The 5000-nt window shown below is 39.7% G+C and overlaps 3 non-coding genes across 3 annotated transcripts in view; all 3 read left to right on the forward strand.

Moving 5' to 3' along the window:
• Nucleotides 1-1177: 1177 nt before the first annotated feature.
• LOC141350759 (5S ribosomal RNA) lies at nucleotides 1178-1296 on the forward strand. Its single transcript, XR_012358893.1, has one exon. It is a non-coding gene; the product is annotated as a 5S ribosomal RNA (ribosomal RNA).
• A 1761-nt stretch (nucleotides 1297-3057) lies between these two features.
• On the forward strand, nucleotides 3058-3176 carry LOC141350760 (5S ribosomal RNA). The gene has a single exon (XR_012358894.1). It is a non-coding gene; the product is annotated as a 5S ribosomal RNA (ribosomal RNA).
• A 1753-nt stretch (nucleotides 3177-4929) lies between these two features.
• Nucleotides 4930-5000, forward strand: part of LOC141350761 (5S ribosomal RNA) — a 119-nt gene continuing 48 nt past the window's right edge. Inside the window, exon 1 of the ribosomal RNA XR_012358895.1 lies at nucleotides 4930-5000. This exon is cut by the window's right edge and continues 48 nt beyond it. This is a non-coding gene — a ribosomal RNA (5S ribosomal RNA).

Raw genomic sequence — 5000 nt, forward strand, 5'->3', positions numbered from 1 at the left:
CTATCTATCTATCTATCTATAAACATTTATTCAGTTTTTTACTTGATACATTTATTTATTTATTTATTTATTTATGTATTTGATTTACACAATCATTTATTATTAATTCATTTATTTCTATTTATTAAATTGTCGATTTATTTATTTTTAGTAATTTAATTTATTTTCTATTTAATTATTTATTGATATTTATTGTTACGTTCCTGTGTGAGTTTTGCGTGTTTCTGTCTCTTTCCAGCGATCCGTACCTGCATTCTTCTCAAATCCGTTCATTGGCTGTTTCTGGGGAATCCCGATGACGTCATTCATACCTATACCAATCCCGTTACACGGAATTATGCGAAGCCCATCGCCGTCCCGTTCGCCAGCTTTTTTTGTTTTGTTTTTTGCTGAAATAATGTACCCCATTTTGTTCTGTCGTTCAAACAGTCTCAGTACATTATTGTTTGTGTTTTTTAAAGCTTCGGAACGCCTATTTGTTCTCCCCTGTCCTCTTGTTTGTTACTTTCTCCCCTCGGATGTCTTGTTTGTTTGTTCGTTGGGAGAGCCGGACAGGTATGGATGTCACGTGACGTAGGCTACACTATGCCTTCACGTGGAATTTATAGCTGCCAAATAGAGCGTGTGCCACCCGCTGTACGTTTTGTGATTTTGTTAGCCGGAGTAGGTTAGTTAGGGCGTTGCTGACGCTGAAGATTTATCTATAATTGTTTTCTTTTGTAGATGGAGAGCTTACGTATAGCTAGAGTGTGTACTGGTATTTTCTTGGCGTTTTATGTGGCACGGCTCTTGTCCCTTCTCCCCTCACAACTGTGCACGTGTTCGCTTTCTATGAATAAATATTGTTCCCACTACCCCTTTCACTGGACTTAAGCCCTGCACCTGTATTTGTGTATAATAAACCACTTGGCATCGTAGACGTCTGTTGCGTCCGGGTCTTCTTTGTCCATAACACATACTCCTCCGGACAAAACATTAATAAAACATGCCTGTCATTGCCCTGCTTCCCTGGGTCGTAACTTTTATTTAATGTAGTTTTAATGTTTTACTTTACGTTTATTTATTTATTTATTTATTTATTTATTTAATTAATTAATTAATCTATGTATTTAAATATCTTTTAGTTTTTATACACGTATGGGCATTGTTTAAGAGGCTCGTTTTGACAGCGTCTCTCGCTTACGGCCATACCACCCTGAGCACGCCCGATCTCGTCCGATCTCGGAAGCTAAGCAGGGTCGGGCCTGGTTAGTACTTGGATGGGAGACCGCCTGGGAATACCAGGTGCTGTAAGCTTTTGTCTTTGTCACTTTTCTCCTTTTTACTTCGTTCGCCGCATTTGCTTTCCGGATTCTGCATTGGTTTGTCTTTTCTCCGTCTGTGCGCCAGTCAGAGGATCCGCTCAGTCTCGTCTTTACCCCCCTCCTCCGGCAGGGGGCGGTCAGAGGCTTCCTTTTGGGCTTTTTGCTCAGTGCCCACAGCAGCACGGGGCAGAGGAGCGGTCATTAACAGAGCGCTGCCTGTGTTGCAGGGGATTTGACGCCATTCACGTGTAAGAACGAGCGTATGTGCTGCATGGTCTGTTCTTTCAAGGGCAAAAGTTAGTTAATTTAACCCACCCCCATTCGTTTGCTCCTCTGTAAAGGACAGCGGCTGGGTTAACGAGACACTGCATAAATCATAAGCAGTTGTTAACACCATTACAACGTGCACTCTTTACAAAGCTGTCAAATATTTTTGCGTATCTGTTATTATCACTATTTAGCAAAGACTTTTCATTTTCTATGAATGAATGCTGTGACTAAAAGCTGGCATGGTTTTTATCTATCTATCTATCTATCTATCTATCTATCTATCTATCTATCTATCTATCTATCTATCTATCTATCTATCTATCTATAAACATTTATTCAGTTTTTTACTTGATACATTTATTTATTTATTTATTTATGTATTTATTTGATTTACACAATCATTTATTATTAATTCATTTATTTCTATTTATTAAATTGTCGATTTATTTATTTTTAGTAATTTAATTTATTTTCTATTTAATTATTTATTGATATTTATTGTTACGTTCCTGTGTGAGTTTTGCGTGTTTCTGTCTCTTTCCAGCGATCCGTACCTGCATTCTTCTCAAATCCGTTCATTGGCTGTTTCTGGGGAATCCCGATGACGTCATTCATACATATACCAATCCCGTTACACGGAATTATGCGAAGCCCATCGCCGTCCCGTTCGCCAGCTTTTTTTGTTTTGTTTTTTGCTGAAATAATGTACCCCATTTTGTTCTGTCGTTCATACAGTCTCAGTACATTATTGTTTGTGTTTTTTAAAGCTTCGGAACGCCTATTTGTTCTCCCCTGTCCTCTTGTTTGTTACTTTCTCCCCTCGGATGTCTTGTTTGTTTGTTCGTTGGGAGAGCCGGACAGGTATGGATGTCACGTGACGTAGGCTACACTATGCCTTCACGTGGAATTTATAGCTGCCAAATAGAGCGTGTGCCACCCGCTGTACGTTTTGTGATTTTGTTAGCCGGAGTAGGTTAGTTAGGGCGTTGCTGACGCTGAAGATTTATCTATAATTGTTTTCTTTTGTAGATGGAGAGCTTACGTATAGCTAGAGTGTGTACTGGTATTTTCTTGGCGTTTTATGTGGCACGGCTCTTGTCCCTTCTCCCCTCACAACTGTGCACGTGTTCGCTTTCTATGAATAAATATTGTTCCCACTACCCCTTTCACTGGACTTAAGCCCTGCACCTGTATTTGTGTATAATAAACCACTTGGCATCGTAGACGTCTGTTGCGTCCGGGTCTTCTTTGTCCATAACACATACTCCTCCGGACAAAACATTAATAAAACATGCCTGTCATTGCCCTGCTTCCCTGGGTCGTAACTTTTATTTAATGTAGTTTTAATGTTTTACTTTACGTTTATTTATTTATTTATTTATTTATTTATTTAATTAATTAATTAATCTATGTATTTAAATATCTTTTAGTTTTTATACACGTATGGGCATTGTTTAAGAGGCTCGTTTTGACAGCGTCTCTCGCTTACGGCCATACCACCCTGAGCACGCCCGATCTCGTCCGATCTCGGAAGCTAAGCAGGGTCGGGCCTGGTTAGTACTTGGATGGGAGACCGCCTGGGAATACCAGGTGCTGTAAGCTTTTGTCTTTGTCACTTTTCTCCTTTTTACTTCGTTCGCCGCATTTGCTTTCCGGATTCTGCATTGGTTTGTCTTTTCTCCGTCTGTGCGCCAGTCAGAGGATCCGCTCAGTCTCGTCTTTACCCCCCTCCTCCGGCAGGGGGCGGTCAGAGGCTTCCTTTTGGGCTTTTTGCTCAGTGCCCACAGCAGCACGGGGCAGAGGAGCGGTCATTAACAGAGCGCTGCCTGTGTTGCAGGGGATTTGACGCCATTCACGTGTAAGAACGAGCGTATGTGCTGCATGGTCTGTTCTTTCAAGGGCAAAAGTTAGTTAATTTAACCCACCCCCATTCGTTTGCTCCTCTGTAAAGGACAGCGGCTGGGTTAACGAGACACTGCATAAATCATAAGCAGTTGTTAACACCATTACAACGTGCACTCTTTACAAAGCTGTCAAATATTTTTGCGTATCTGTTATTATCACTATTTAGCAAAGACTTTTCATTTTCTATGAATGAATGCTGTGACTAAAAGCTGGCATGGTTTTTATCTATCTATCTATCTATCTATCTATCTATCTATCTATCTATCTATCTATCTATCTATCTATCTATCTATCTATAAACATTTATTCAGTTTTTTACTTGATACATTTATTTATTTATTTATTTATGTATTTATTTGATTTACACAATCATTTATTATTAATTCATTTATTTCTATTTATTAAATTGTCGATTTATTTATTTTTAGTAATTTAATTTATTTTCTATTTAATTATTTATTGATATTTATTGTTACGTTCCTGTGTGAGTTTTGCGTGTTTCTGTCTCTTTCCAGCGATCCGTACCTGCATTCTTCTCAAATCCGTTCATTGGCTGTTTCTGGGGAATCCCGATGACGTCATTCATACATATACCAATCCCGTTACACGGAATTATGCGAAGCCCATCGCCGTCCCGTTCGCCAGCTTTTTTTGTTTTGTTTTTTGCTGAAATAATGTACCCCATTTTGTTCTGTCGTTCATACAGTCTCAGTACATTATTGTTTGTGTTTTTTAAAGCTTCGGAACGCCTATTTGTTCTCCCCTGTCCTCTTGTTTGTTACTTTCTCCCCTCGGATGTCTTGTTTGTTTGTTCGTTGGGAGAGCCGGACAGGTATGGATGTCACGTGACGTAGGCTACACTATGCCTTCACGTGGAATTTATAGCTGCCAAATAGAGCGTGTGCCACCCGCTGTACGTTTTGTGATTTTGTTAGCCGGAGTAGGTTAGTTAGGGCGTTGCTGACGCTGAAGATTTATCTATAATTGTTTTCTTTTGTAGATGGAGAGCTTACGTATAGCTAGAGTGTGTACTGGTATTTTCTTGGCGTTTTATGTGGCACGGCTCTTGTCCCTTCTCCCCTCACAACTGTGCACGTGTTCGCTTTCTATGAATAAATATTGTTCCCACTACCCCTTTCACTGGACTTAAGCCCTGCAACTGTATTTGTGTATAATAAACCACTTGGCATCGTAGACGTCTGTTGCGTCCGGGTCTTCTTTGTCCATAACACATACTCCTCCGGACAAAACATTAATAAAACATGCCTGTCATTGCCCTGCTTCCCTGGGTCGTAACTTTTATTTAATGTAGTTTTAATGTTTTACTTTACGTTTATTTATTTATTTAATTAATTAATTAATTAATTAATTAATCTATGTATTTAAATATCTTTTAGTTTTTATACACGTATGGGCATTGTTTAAGAGGCTCGTTTTGACAGCGTCTCTCGCTTACGGCCATACCACCCTGAGCACGCCCGATCTCGTCCGATCTCGGAAGCTAAGCAGGGTCGGGCCTGG

The sequence above is a fragment of the Misgurnus anguillicaudatus genome, chromosome 18 (assembly GCF_027580225.2).
Source record: "Misgurnus anguillicaudatus chromosome 18, ASM2758022v2, whole genome shotgun sequence".
Lineage (NCBI taxonomy): Eukaryota > Metazoa > Chordata > Actinopteri > Cypriniformes > Cobitidae > Misgurnus > Misgurnus anguillicaudatus.